This window comes from Geotrypetes seraphini, chromosome 1 (genome assembly GCF_902459505.1).
Source record: "Geotrypetes seraphini chromosome 1, aGeoSer1.1, whole genome shotgun sequence".
Lineage (NCBI taxonomy): Eukaryota > Metazoa > Chordata > Amphibia > Gymnophiona > Dermophiidae > Geotrypetes > Geotrypetes seraphini.
The window spans coordinates 177,512,578-177,525,170 of record NC_047084.1 but is presented as its reverse complement, the minus strand read 5'-3'; the positions used below and the strand labels follow the sequence as shown (position 1 = coordinate 177,525,170).

The following is a 12,593-nucleotide window of genomic DNA, read 5'->3' as shown; positions in this document are numbered from 1 at the left end:
TTCTCCCTGGCCCCCCAAGCAAACCACGATCACTGACCCTTGCGACTGCATAATTTTTGTTATGCCGCTAGGTTTCCATGGCAACCCTGCTCACGGGTCTGTGAGTGTAGGGCCGTTTTGTTATTTCTTCGTGGGAGATCCGGAAATATATCGTGTACTGCTATTCGAGATATAATTTTGCTCCGTTTCTGCATGAAAATCTGCCGGTATTGTTTGGCGTCTGTGAAGAGGGGTTTGCGCGTTTGTTTTGGCTTTTTCCTGCAAGGTCTGATGCTGGTTGCATGCAAGCTTTACCATTCTAGAATTGCACATCTTTGACTCAATAGTGTAAATATAAGATAGTGATTTGATGGAGAATGAGGTAATCCTGTTTATTACACTTCAGGTTCACTGAGTAAATAAGTGTTCTTCAGGCTGAAACGAAAGTGAACGCGGTTTGGGGAAGATTATTCCCAAATTGAAAAATAAAATAAAGTTTTCTTCTGTCTTCACCATCTGTACCAGAAAAGTAGACACAGAATTACTTTTTTTTTTTTGCAGAACTAATCTGGGATTCCTTCAAAAGAACTATGTTTTACTGAATATCTGAGAATTTAGTCCGGTTGAAAGTTAATAGTTTTTTTTTGCTTGTTTACAAACTACGACTATAAGACGCGTGATTCTGGTGGCGCCGTGTCGGGCAGAAGTGGGGAGGTGGGGCCTCAGCACCGGCCGGGGTCCCGTGATCGGCTCGCGCCGCCGACCCCCAGGAGCCCAAGCCCGGCGGCGGGGGAGGCAGGGACATGCCAGGTGTGCCATGGTGCTGACCTCGGCACTGAAGCTGCTGCAGAGACAGACCTACACGTGCCTGTCGAAATGGCATGGCCTGTACCTGTGCTTCAGAGGCATGCATCGTGTCCGCGCTGCATTTTGGAGAGGCCTCGGGGGAGGCCACGACAGGTGGTGCGGACTCCCTCGGCGGTCACCGTTTGCGAAAGGGGAACGGTCCTGTTTGATGTGCCACTGCCGGGTACTGTCACAACTAGGCGCATGCGCACTCATGCGGCCACGGAACTACTGATCATGGAAGCACGCAAATAGCAGTGCGCATGCGCGTGTTAGCTGTATATTATATAGGATGACATATGAGGGAGGGTGGGGGGAGGGAAAATTTGATTATTAAAGAAATAGAGGGGGGTACAATATTTTAGGATGATACGATCAAATGTAAGAATTCAAGTGTTTTTAAATGTTCAATTGTTAAACATCATTTATTGTACTTGATTTTAAGATATGAAATGAATAAAGATTTTTTTTTTTTTAAAGATTTTCAGAAAGCTTTTGACAAAGTTTCTCATGAGAGGCTCCTGATAAAATTAGAGTCATCGGATAGGTGGCAAAGTTCAGTTGTGGATTAGGAATTGGTTATCAGATAGAAAACAGAGGGTAGGGTTAAATGATCATTTTTCTCAGTGGAGGAGAGTAAACAGTGGAGTGCTGCAGGGATCTGTACTGGAATAAGTGTTATTTAACTTATTTATAAATGATATGGAAATTGGAATGACGAGTGAGGTGATTAAATTTGCAGATGACACTAAACTGTTCAAAGTTGTTAAAACGCATGCGGATTGTGAACAATTGCAGGCAGACCTTAGGAAACTGGAAAACTAGATGTCCAAGTGGCAGATGAAATTTAATGTGAACAAATGCAAAGTGATGCACATTGGGAAGAATAACCCAAATCACAGTTCCCAGATGCTAGGGTCCACCTCGGGGGTTAGCGCCCAAGAAAAGGATCTGGGTGTCATTGAGGCAATACAATGAAACCTTCAACCCAATGTGTGGCGGCGGCTAAGAAAGCAAACAAGATGCTAGATAGATTCTTAAAAAACAGCATTAAAAATCGACGAGCTGCTATTGCAACTGTTCTGGTAGCAAATTTTAAAAAGTGAATCATTCTCCAAAAATTGCTCATGTAAATGAGGTTGGCGGAGAGTAGCAAAGACTCACTAAATTTGCATGTGCCTATCACCGGTGATAGCCAAATGGTGGGGCCTGGAGCTCTGACTGGCCTATATTATTTAAGGTCTCTCTCATAGGCCTAATACAACCTGGGTCAATCAAAGCCTCAGACCCCCTCCCTGGATACACACACAGGTGTATTAAGTAGCCTAGTGGGTGGGCTAATGAACCATAGGAAGACCCAGGCCCATAAGCCACTGTAACCACTACATTTATGGTGGAAAATATGAGCCCACCAAAACCCTACTCTATTACCATATTGATGCTAACTTCAGCCATAAGAGCTATTAGGGTGGTAGACATGTGGGTATTAGTAGGTTTTAGGGGAGTTTTGGAGAGTGTAGCTTAAATAATAACAAGGTACATCTGGCACCCTTTATGTGAATTTCACAGCAATGGACTCTAAGGTATGTGTATGTGGCCAGTCCATTACAATGCTGCCCCCTCCCATGTGTAAATGGTGTTGATTTAGACATTTCGAACTTGGATGTTTTTATGGTTGAAAATGGCGAATAACTTTAGATGCCCTGGCAGTTTTGATGTTTTGGCAGCCAAGATGCCCAAGTAGGCAATTAAAAAAAAAAAAAAATTATTTGGACATCCTGTTCAAAAATGGACATTTCCCCATTCCTGAATTTGGATGTATAGCATGAAACATCCAAATTCGGACTTAGATAAAAAAAAATGCCCCTCTATGTAACTTTGTAAGTCTTAAGTGCTTTGAAAATACACCTCCACATGTCCTAAGACTTACAGTGTAGAGAAATCAGACTAGACATGGCTATCTGCGTCAGGAGTCCAGCGTTCTACTTACGTACTTGTGAGTTTCAGCCAGTCCTATACAGTGACTACTCTTGTTTCCCAGATGAGAGCTATTGTGTAGTGGTATATTATAGAATACTGCATTTGATCTGATAGGCAGTGTATTCCCCTCCCCCCTTATAAAACACCTGCAAGTTATTAAGGCAGTAGACTGTACATTTGTGTACTTCTCTGTTCAAGGAGGACTCACAATCTGAGTTCATGCCGGAGGCAAAGGCTTTGCCCAAGATCACATGGAGCTGCAGCGGGATTTAGGATCTGAACTGGGCTCACAGTCTACTGCGCTAACCATTAGGCTGCTCCTCCACTTCACTGTTCTACCACAGTAGGCAGTGATGGGCAGAATTCTTTTTCGTGTCACAGTGAGCATTACTGATCTGGATTCCTTCTAAATTCAGCATGATGCCCTGTAGGGTTGTTCCCACCCCCTCCCCAACACCTTTGTAATTCAACACCTAGTTTAATATTTCTGTGGTATCTGTTTTTTGACACTGCATCCCAAAATGGCTCCATAATCAAAATGGCTTAGATCTGAAAATCAATAATATTGGGAATGACTTTCATGAAAGAATATTCTTAAATTATGAGATACACACTATAGCAAGGGTTCTTAACTAGCGGTGTAGGGAAAGGTTAAAATGGGATGCGTAGAAGAATCTTGAAATCTGAGGCAATTTACTGAAATTTTCTAGACAGAGTGAGGCAGTTATTGGGAGTTATCAAAGGAATTTGCCTAGGTAACTTTATAGCTAGCTGTGTAATATCCTCAGGATGAAAATTTCACTAACTGTATTTACCCGAAAATAAGCCCTGATCGGAAAATAAGCCCTAGCATGATTTTTCAAGATGCTTGTAATATAAGCCTTACCTCAAAAATAAGCCCCAGTTAAGATCAACCCCCAAGGCCCCCCCCCTACCCTACGAATGTCCGTGGCAGAAAAAGTGCTCAATTTCTCTTGCCGCAACGGCAAACCTTCCCAATACAGTCCAAGACAGGAGGGATGCCCACTCCCTCCTGTCGCTGGCCCCATCATCCCCAGAACCCCACCAAACACTCCTCAACTCTACCCCCTGATACTCCCTGCCACCCCAACATCCCTTGACACTCCCCGACTCCACCCCGACACCCCCAAGATCATCCTGACACTCCCCGACTCCACCCCGTACGCTTATCTGATGGCTGGCAAGAGGGATGCCCACCCCTCTTGCTACTGGTCCCAAATGTAGATTGTTGTACATGAAAAAATAAGACATTCCCTGAAAATAAGCTCTAATGGGTCCTTTGGAACAAAACTTAATATAAGACCCGGTCTTATTTTCGGGAAAAAACGGTAGTATTCACACAGTACATTTTTAACCAATGGACTTCTCCATTCTAACTCAAATTTTCAAACGGTTAAGGACAGAAGCAACACTCTATTGGCAATGAAACTTACATTTCTTTTAGTTCAGTTGCACACTTCTTTTCCAGGTTTCACAATCATGTCTGTAACCTAATGGCTAAAATTACCGAATTGTTGCAATGCTTATGAACAAAATGTTTTCTAGTATGTATCATTTATAAATAGTCATTTTAGTCAACAACATTATGTAAAAATGTATGTAGCATTGTAGCTTTAAGTGTGACTTCTTTGGTAGTATTGGTATCACTATTGTAATAATAACAACATATTAGCAGTTAGCAATGTTATGTTTAGTCAAAGCTTAATATACCTCAATTACAAAATGATGATTAAAGCAGTTTACAATATTAAAAAAATAAAACCATAAAACAATCTGCCGTCAATCAAGCCCACTTTCCTGTTAGGCACCTTGGGCTAGGCACCTACCTGAAATCAGTAGGACCCAATTTTAATTTAAGCTTGTTATCGGCACTGATTAAGCCAATTAAATAATTAATTAGGCATGCCAACCTAAGCACCTAACTTCAGGTACTTTTTATAGAATCTGGGCTTAAAGGCTTACAGATGCCAATTAAAGAAGAACATTTTTCCCTTCCAAGAAAAATCTCATCTGTGATGGATCATAATAAAACATAATAAATATTTTATAAGGAAATAATATGTTTACAAGGAAACCTCAATTGAAAGGTTTTACCAACAGAAACTGTGGCATGCTTTAACTCCAAATATTTCTCTCTCCTAAGCTAATGTTCTAATTTTAAAAATTGCTTGGTGAAATCAGTTAGCTTAGCAGGGTTTAAAAAAGTCTTGGTTAATTTCCTAAAAGAGAAGTCCATAGCCTATTATTCTAATATAATAATTCATTTTTATACCGCATAACCAAAAAGTTCAATGTGGTTTACATACATTTTAAATATCATACAAAAGGATCAGATTAGTTAAATACTAAACAGAAGAGTTTTCAATTGTTTTATTGAGATGGCTTGGGGAAATCCACTGCTTATTCCTAAGATAAGCAGCATAAAACCTGTTTTATTACTTGGGATCTAGCTAGGTACTTGGGACCTGAGTTATCCACTCTTGGAAACAGGATACTGGGCTTGATGGGTCTTCGGTCTGTCCCAGTATGGCAATCCTTATGTTCTTGGAAAAACTCATGTCAAAATAACAGTCTTTTAAAAAGGATGCACTTTCTAGAGATTTATGAATACAAAAACAATTCCTTATCCATACCAGACCATTTCAGACTAGTGGTTTATTTCCCACTGTCTACAGATAGAAACACCCCTGAGATATCCCCCAGCAGTTGGGATGCCCAGTCCCTCCTGCCGGAATCCCCCTCCCCCTCACCATGCCAGCATTACAGACCACAGGGTCAAAGAAAAAGGACAGGATTCTGAGAAAGCTGGATGTGAGGAGAGGCCTCCTATGTTATCTAGAGGTCACCAATGAGCTATATGATATTAGCAAGGTAAGAACCTATTCTCTTTACAGTGGTACCTCGGTTTGCGAGTGCACCGGTTTGCAAGTGTTTTGCAAGATGAGCAAAACATTCACAAAATCGGTGCCTCGGAAACCGAGCATGCCTCAATTTACGAGCACCTCCCCCCCCCCCCCCATGATCCGGCATCTTCCCTCCCACGATCCAGCACCCTCCCCGCCCCCCCGCGATCCGGCACCCTCCGCTCGCGTCGCACCCCCTCCCTGCTGCGATCCGGCATCCCCCAGACATCCACTCACCCATCCAATCACATTTCTTAATCCCGTTTGGCACCGGCACCAACGCACAGGACATGCTGGTGCCGGTGCCCGAAGATCTGCCTCATTCGCGCTGGGCCTTGAGCATCTGCGCATGCTTAAGGCCTTTGGGTTCCCGTTCTCTCCGAGAGAACGGGAACCCAAAGGCCTTGAGCATGCGCAGATGCTCAAGGCCCAGCGTGAAGGAGGCAGATCTTCGGTCACCGGCATGTCCTGTGCGTTGGTGCCGGTGCCAAACGGGGGTAAGAAATGTGATCGGGTGGGGGGATGCCGGATCGCAGTGGAGAGGGGGTGCAACGCAAGCGGGGGGGGGCGCCGGATCACGGGAGGGGGGCAAAATGAGCGGGGGTGGTGGCGGATCACGCTGGGGGGGGAGTAATGCCACTGGCCTTGGGGGGGGGGGCTGAGAACATATCAAAGCGAGTTTCCATTATTTCCTATGGGGAAACTTGCTTTGATATACGAGTATTTTGGTTTACGAGCATGCTTCTGGAAGGAATTATGCTTGTAAACCAAGGTACCACTGTATATGATGCTATTGAGACTGTAAGAAGAAATGTTTTTAGAATTATATTATGCAGATAATACTTTGTGAATCTTTGCATCGGTACGTTATGCATGTTTCTTGCTTTGTTAACATTTATTGTACTTTCTATACTAAACTCAGTAAAAAAAATTTTTAAAAACAAACAAAAAAAAGAATTGTAAAATGCTATAACACTTCAGTCTTTAGTGGTATATTAATATTAAAATCAAATACCAGTCACAGAGCTGGCAAAAGCATGAGCGCCTAAATGCTGCAGGGATGTGTATAATTTTTTTATATCATACATACTCTGATTCCTATATAAACATTTTCCACACTATCCAATAAATTTCTTACTTCATTATTAGGTAACTTCCAATCTGTAAACCGTATATACTGATAATCTCCACTATATTCTGTTATCACTTAACTCCCTTGATATGTAATTCTCAAAATTGAATCCTCTACCACACCATGTAATGTACACGAATCACTGTTATGTAATTTATCTAGATAATCTTTATTACGCAATTCTTTTGGTAATTCCTATAATTTGTATTCCGCCTTGAACAATATATAAAGTATAATGTTTTCGAAATTAATTTTCCTATGAACTGTTTTCCTACCTTCTTCTACTCTATGTTTATAACCTAACTAATTTATTTTTCTCAAGTACTTTAGCAAGAATGTGAGCCTTTGGGACAGTTAGGGAACTCTAAGTACTCTCTCTTCATCTTAATTAATCTTACTTATTGCATTTCTTCTGTTTCTACTGTAAACCGCTTAGAACCTCACGGTACAGCGGTATATAAGAAATAAAATTATTATAGTTATTATTATAATTTATGCACATAAGTGAAAGCTCTACTTATGTCCCACCAGTGCTCCAATCAGGTATATGCCCCCTTGCAGATATGTGCTATATAAGTTAAGCGGATATTTGCAGAATAGTTGTTAGGTGGCATACTGGCACATAGTATTCTAAACACTTGCATGTATAAAGTGGGTTCATAAATGTTAGCACCTAGTTAATGGAACTACCCTTTATACATGCTATGCCAATGAAAATGCACCTAATCTAGGCATCCGAGGATGTCCCATTTGAAAATTTACCTCAAAACCTTTGATTGTTGCTCTTGGTACTAGAAGAATTGCATAACTTTTCAGCACAATAATACACGTATTATGTATAGCTCCCTTAAGAATGATCCCATATTTTTATAACCACATTAACAAATGTATTATGCAACACTTTTTTGCAGTACTCTGAAGAAAAAGACAAGGAAAAGCCTAAATTCCACATGTATGGAATAGCATGTGCATGGATGACTTCAAAACTGTCCAGTGAGAGAAGACTGCTAGTATGAAGCTGAATAGAAAAAGCATGAGGAGAAAGCTCAGCCTGGAAATATGACTAATGTAAAACTCATTAACCCTCCCCTTTTACAAAAGTGTAGCACGGTTTTTCATGCTGGTCGCGGCAGCAACAGCTCCTACGCTCATAGGAATTCTATGAGCATCGGAGCTGTTACTGCCACGACCAGTGCTAAAAACCGTGCTACACTTTTGTAAGTTAGAATAAGTAGAAGATTTAGTATGAGCTGTTAGAGATAATGTGATAAATGATTGCAGAAGGTATACTATGGAGTATAAAAAATGAATACAATAAAGTAAAATGGATTAAATTATCTTGAATTAGGTATTTTTTAAGGAACAATGTGGTGTCTATTCTATATTTCAACAGATTTTTTTAAGTGTTTAATAGTTTTTTTTATGTCATTTGAAATACTTTTGCACACTATTGATGAGTTAAGCCATTTTTTGCAATCAGTTTGTATACTGTGATTTTTCTAATTTTATACCAACTGTTCAACATTATATGGTCCTCGATAAATGAGACATTGAGCATCCCGGACCCCTGAGGAAGTAGTGGTTTTCGAAACACAGGCCATGTCGGGTCCTGTCTTTTTACAAATGAGAACCACCATTTGGACAATTACATTTTATCGATTCCAATACATTTCCTGTGATTTGTACATCATTTCTGCAGTCCTTCATTTTGTTTCTCAGTTAAGCCCTTACGTACGTTACACAACTGTATGAGAAAGTGTGAATTATAGGGCTCCATTTACTAAGGTGCACTATCGTTTTTAGCACACGCAAACCACGTGCTAAACGAACAATACTAACGCAAGCTCTATGGAAGCATTAGCGTTTAGCATGCATGGCATTGTAGCGTGCGCTAAGCGCACGCTAAAACCACTAGTAAACCTTAGTAAAAGGAGCCCATAGTCTCTTTAAATATTCAATATGTCTTGAATTCATTCAAATTTGTAAAACAAACAATATTTGTTGAACTATTTGTCAACTTCAATTACTTTAAAAATATTGAAATCCCATGTTTAAAAAAAAGCAGCTCAGACATGTTATGCTCGTATTTCAGAAAAATTATACTCCCTTTATGTGGGAGTTATAAATCATCCCAAATTTAAAATCATGTAATATGCTGGTACCTTCATTATATCAAAAACCTACGCTGACAAAATAACTTAGACATTCAGGAGAGTAGGCTTCACCTAAGTTAAGCCTTCATTATGATATACATAATCTCATTACCATCAGCCTAGAGAGTTGCATGGGGGGGGGGGGAGAGGGCAGAAGGTGATGGAGGGCTGCAAATGAATAAGTAATTGCATTGAGGGTACAGGTGGTGATGGAATGGATCTTAGTGGGTATAGGTTAATTCCCATTGGGGTTGAGTGAAATGTCTGTCCTTAGAAAATATACTTTAATGATAATGGTTTGATAGGGTGGGGGGAGGGGTATTGATCTGTTTGAATATTGTAAAATTTTAAGGGATGTTTAAAGTGTAAAATGTTTTTTTTATACTGTTTTCACTTATTGAAACTATTAAAAATGAATAAAGATTTTAAAAAAAGAAAATTTAATAAGGGAAGAACTGGCACAAAATCCCAAATATGTGTACTTTACTTCCCTACTTTCTTCCAGAAGTGCCAAAGATTAAACAGCATTACTTATTGCAAGTGGAGAAAAAAAGACCTCAGTACGTATAGTACACTGCTACATACAAGCACAAGCTATAAATTATAGCAGGCACCCCTTAATCATAGGACAAAGAAAAAACTCCACTTAGAACATCTTTGTGCAAATAATCATTCATCACATTCTGGGAAAATTTGGTCTCACAATTTTTTTGCCAAAAAACAAAGTTCTCTCTGTATATCCAATAGCAGGGTCTCTTATATGTGTTAGGTGAGGTATTAACCTATGACAGTCTTTTAATCAGTTCACCAGGAATGTAAGTTTAATAATAGCAATTTACCCCTCTTCTATATAATCGCGCTAGCGGTTTTTATCGCAGAGAGAGCGCAGAGAGCCGCACTGAATGGCTCATGCTGCTCCCGATGCTCATAGAGTTCCTATGAGAGTCGGGAGCAGCGCGGAACATTTAGTGCAGCTCCTCGCGCTAGAAACTGATAGCACAGTTCCGTAGAAGAGGGAGTTAATAACAGTATTAAGTCCATCTCAACTTTGCAAGCTGCCACAGCACACACAGCAAACATCAACGCTTGTGCATTAAATTTCTTTAATACTTAGCTGCATCTGTCTGCTTGCTGTCAATATCATCATCTTCACCTTCTGCCACTCAATTCTGCTAATATTTCCCAATGGGAGAACCCATTTTGCTGCTCGTATCTTCAGAGGAAAGTTTGTTAAAGAGCGAAAAAAGAAACACTCACACCAGCCACACAGCTGATTCAAAATGGTGTTCTTATTGTTTGACGCCTTCTTTTTATTTTCAGCATCATGTCATTCACAGGCATCCAGCGTCTCTACATCAGTTCACAGGGACTGGAGAAATACTCTCCATTCATGAATTAGAGAAAAGCTTTCCATTCAATTGACAAGTTTAAATTTCTAGGCAGCATAATCCGAAGTATAAAAATCCACCACTGTTCCTGTCTTCTCAATTGTATCCTTATATCACTCCGGCGTTCACTCGCTGGTATCTGTTCAAGCACTACACATTCAAACATTGAAAAACTGTGACCTTTATCTAAACAGTATTCCACCAAAGGCTCCATCATTTTTTTTTTAGTTGTCATGTAGTGCTCGATTAGTCTAGTTAATTGACTTGATGTCTGCCCAATATAAAGCAATTGACAAGGGCAATGTAAGGCATATATCACATTATTTGAAGAACATGTCGTTCTAGATTTCAATTTTATCATTTTTTAAGTGTTCACATCATAAAATTCAGAAGTCTCCAACATGAGTGAACAGACTTCACATTTACTGTGCATGCCCAGAATGTGCTGAATGATTATTTGCACAAAGATGTTCTAAGTGAAGTTTTTTTCTTTGAACATCATTTTTATTAAAGAGGCAACAAGAGAAACAAGCAGAGTTCCATAATGAAATAGGAAATGTGCAAACACTGGCATCCAGGGGGGGGAGGGGACTGGCTGGGGAGTGTGAGTGGGGTATGTTTGATTGTTTGACTGCTATGTGTTGTCTGGTATGTGTGCTGTCCCTTGCGTAGAGGATTCTTGGGGAGGGGTGTAACATATTAAAAATTTTATGAGGTCAATAAGAGAGGCGGGCTGTTTTTGCTCTTGGACAGTCCTGTGTTTTCTTGGTAAAGTTTTTTTTCTTTGACCTATGATTAAGGTATAACTGCTATATTTTATAGCTTATGCTTTTATGTGGCAGTGTACTATACGTACTGAGGTCTTTTTCTCCATTTGTAATAAGTAGTGCTGTTTGATCTTCGGCACTTATGGAAGAGAGTAGTGAAGTAAAATACATATATTTTTGATACTGTGCCTATTCTTCCCTTATTAAATTTTCTAATAACAGACATTAACCCAATCCCAATAAAAACTAACCTATACTCACTAAGATCCATTCCATCGCCACCCTTACCCTCAGGAGTTGATGCAATTACTTATTCGTTCACAGCCCTCCATCACCTTCTGATGCTCACAGCCTCCCATGGTTTTTTGGATGACATTCATTATTTTACAAATGGATGCTCCAAGTCCCATTCCATTGCTCCACCTGCTTCCCTCAGTGCCTTCCAAGCCTCATTCTGGCTTCATCAGAGTTTGACTACAATTCCACGGGAATCCTGCAGCAACTTCTTCCATCACTGCAGGATTCCTGCATTCCCTATTCCTATGCAGCTCTCTATACCAGTGTTTCTCCACACGCGGTACATGTACCTTTAGGGGTATGTGGACCGCTTGGGGATACGCAGTGCAGTACGTGTCTCCCACCCCTTCCTCTTTAATTGTCGTCATTGCCACTGCCGCCGGGGATCCCATGCCCTCCTTCCTACCTGCCCGCCTCTGCCGAAGCACCACTGCCACCAGGGATCACATGCCATCCTTCCTGCATTTCTGCTGAAGCCAACCCAGGCTTCCTTCCGATGTCAGAGCTGATTGGTGAGGCCCGACTTTAGTACAGGAAGAGGCAGTCGGAGCATACCGCGAGTGATTTCCTTCACTCGCCGGTGTTCCAGCTGCCTTCTCCTGCCTCTCTGGCTGCCCTCTCCTGTCTCTCCTGCTAAAAACCGTATTCGCGGTTTTTCAACCTTCGCGGGGGTTCCTGGAACGGAACCCTCGTGAATATCAGGGGTGTACTGTATTTGTCTATTTTTAAATAGTTGTTACTGAGGTGATATTGCATATTTTAAAGTCATTTGCCTTGATCTCTTTGAAAAAAAAAATCAAATATAAATGATAATTAATATTTTCTCTGCATATAGTGTGATTTGTGTTTTATAAAATGTTTAATATTATGTATTAATTATATTGTATGTATCTGAAAAATGAATGGAAGAAATTGCATTACAATTAGTGCTATTATTATGGGGGTGGGGTCAGCGGCAGAGCTTTGATGGGGGTACTTGGTTGACATTTGTTAGACTTAGGGGGTACTTGGCCTGAAGAAGTTGAGAAACTCTGCTCTATACTATCACATTTAAAGCAAAGATAAATGGAAAAATAAATCTTATTTATTGTGCAAAACATGCTGTTATATTTAGAACAAAGCATATT

At 40.5% G+C, this 12,593-nt stretch overlaps 1 protein-coding gene across 1 annotated transcript in view; it reads left to right on the top strand.

Moving 5' to 3' along the window:
- Positions 1 to 9,140, top strand: part of LOC117366815 (probable ATP-dependent RNA helicase DDX60) — a 288,878-nt gene extending 279,738 nt beyond the window's left edge. Inside the window, exon 41 of the mRNA XM_033958734.1 lies at positions 7,773 to 9,140. The gene's annotated coding sequence lies outside the window, so the exon portion shown is untranslated. The remainder of the gene's footprint in view (positions 1 to 7,772) is intronic.
- Positions 9,141 to 12,593: the final 3,453 nt, after the last annotated feature.